Here is a 3,088-nt window from a genome sequence, read left to right on the forward strand (position 1 = left end):
ATGCTAACCGAGAGAACAACCCGGGAACAGGCACGAATAGAGATAGGGAATGCACGTATAAGTCGTTCCGAACCTGTAACCCTAAGGAATTTCATGGAACTGTAGGAGCGGTTGGACTGTTAACCTGGATAGAAGGAATGGAATATGTCCTTCATATCAGTAAATGTACTGAAGGAAACAAGGTGGAATTTGCTGCTTATCTTCTACAAGGACGAGAGCTGACTTGGTGGAACACACAGGTACAAACTCGAGGCCGAGATGCAGCCAATAGACTATCATGGGAAGAGTTTAAGAAAATGCTCAAGGAGGAGTACTATCCAAGGACTGAGATCCAGAAACTAGAAGCAGAATTGTGGAACCATCAGATGAAGGGAAATGACGTGGACTCATACACTGTACGTTTCCATGAGTTAGCCAAATTGGTGCCACATTTGGTGACGCCCGAGGAGAACCGAGTTGATCGATACGTTTGGGGCTTGTCCCCTGTAATCAGAGGGAATGTGACTTCGGCTGACCCAAAAACCCTACAAGAAGCAGTGAAATTAGCGACAAGGATCACCAACAATGCAAACCGTTTGGGAGCATTCACAAGTGACAAGGCAAGAGGAAAGAGGATAATGGAGGAACCTGCTAGAAGACAGTTTGGAAGAAGGATGGGTAAGGAGCAGAAAGTATCAGGAAACTTTGGAATTCAGGCACCGACGACCGAGAAAGGGAAAGGATCATGCACAAAGTGTGACAAGTGCAACAAACAACACCTGGGGAGATGTATCACATGTCTTAAGTGCAAGAGGAYAGRACATGTTRCAAAGGATTGYAGAGTCGGAGAAGGACRGGTTTGCTTTGAGTGTGGAAGCCCAAATCACTTCCGAAACGCTTGTCCTAGAAGAAATCAAGGGCCCTACACAAATCAAGCACGACCAACCAATCAAGGGAACCAAGGGGGTCAGGCACGAGGTCGGGTATTCGAAATCGGGGCAGAAGAAGCAAGACGAAATCCTGATGTAGTCACAGGTACGTTTCTTCTAAACAATCATCTAGCATACGTACTTTTTGATTCTGGAGCAGATAGGAGTTATGTATCGCTAGATTTTAGGCCAAAGATAAACATAAGACCCCAAAAGTTGAACGAAGTACATATAATAGAATATGCTAGCAGACAGAAAGTTAAGGTCAGATATGTGATCAAGAACTGCACTCTAAACTTAGTAGAAACGAATTTTAGTATTGACCTAATCCCAATCAAAATAGGAAGTTTTGATTTAATCGTGGGTATGGATTGGTTGTCCGAAAACCGAGTCGAAATTTGTTGTGCTGAAAAGAAGATTCGTATGCCACTATCAGAAGGAAGAATACTCGAAGTACATGGAGAGAAACCAAGGAAGGATCTTAAAATAGTGACATGTATGAAAATGCGAAATTACATGCGGAAAAATTGCGTTGCATTTTTGGCACATGTTGTGGATAGGGAAATCAAAGAGAAGCGTATTCAGGATCTCCCGATAGTGCAAGATTTTCCTGAGGTATTTCCAGATGAATTACCTGGATTACCCCCGCAAAGACAAGTAGAGTTCCATATTGATTTAGTTCCTGGAGCTGCACCCGTGGCAAAGTCGCCTTACCGATTAGCACCGTCGGAGATGCAGGAATTATCAGAACAACTACAGGAGCTGCTCGATAAAGGATTCATTACGCCTAGCTCTTCACCCTGGGGAGAACCGGTTCTATTTGTCAAAAAGAAGGATGGATCTTTCCGGATGTGCATTGATTACAGAGAACTCAACAAGCTGACCATCAAAAACCGTTACCCCCTCCCTCGAATTGACGACTTGTTTGATCAACTACAAGGTGCTACGTACTTCTCAAAGATCGATCTTCGTTCAGGATATCACCAGATGAGAGTTCGCGAAGAAGACATTGCTAAGACGACGTTTAGGACTCGATACGGTCATTATGAGTTTCTAGTCATGCCTTTTGGATTAACAAACGCTCCAGCAGTCTTCATGGATTTGATGAACAGAGTTTGCCGACCGTACCTAGACAAGTTCGTGATTGTGTTTATAGATGATATATTGATTTACTCACGAGATAAGAAGGAGCATGAACAACATTTAAGGTTGATCCTAGAATTGCTCAAGAAGGAAAAGTTGTACGCCAAAATTTCCAAATGCGAATTTTGGATTCGTGAACTGCATTTTCTGGGCCATGTAGTCAATGAGAAGGGAATCCATGTTGATCCAGCTAAGATCGAGGCTATCAAGAAGTAGGAAGCCCCAAAGACACCAACGGAGATTCGTYAATTTCTTGGTTTGGCAGGTTATTATAGGCGATTCATTGCAAACTTCTCCAAGATCGCGCAACCACTAACGACCCTAACGCAGAAAGATGAGAAATTTATTTGGGGCGAGAAGCAGGAAGAAGCATTTAAGACACTTAAGCACAAGTTGTGTAATGCGCCGATTCTAGCATTACCAGAGGGAACAGATAACTTTGTGGTGTACTGCGATGCCTCGCATCAAGGACTGGGGTGCATATTGATGCAGAAGGACAAAGTTATTGCGTATGCATCGAGACAACTAAAAGTCCATGAAAAGAATTACACCACCCATGACCTGGAACTTGGAGCAGTGGTATTCGCACTCACAATCTGGAGACACTATCTCTATGGCACAAGATGCACTATCTTCACCGACCACAAGAGCCTTCAACACATTCTCGATCAGAAGATGCTGAATATGAGGCAGAGGAGATGGGTCGAATTACTCAACGACTACGATTGTGAAATATAGTACCACCCAGGAAAGGCTAACGTTGTAGCAGATGCTCTGAGTAGGAAAGAAATAGTGAAGCCATCGAGAGCACGAGCTATGGGAATGTTGGTACAGTCAAGCTTAAAGGCTCAGATTCTCGAAGCCCAAAAAGAAGCTCTGAAGACAGAAAATCTGAAGGACGAGACCCTGCATCAAGTAGAGAAAAAGTTTGAAGGACGATCAGATGGGATACGCTACTTTAAAGATAGAGTATAGATTCCAAAGGTCGACCATCTGAGATCGACAATCATGGACGAAGCACACCAATCGAGGTACTC

Source organism: Cynara cardunculus, unplaced genomic scaffold, assembly GCF_001531365.2.
Source record: "Cynara cardunculus var. scolymus isolate 2C unplaced genomic scaffold, CcrdV1 Un_Scaffold_3995, whole genome shotgun sequence".
Lineage (NCBI taxonomy): Eukaryota > Viridiplantae > Streptophyta > Magnoliopsida > Asterales > Asteraceae > Cynara > Cynara cardunculus.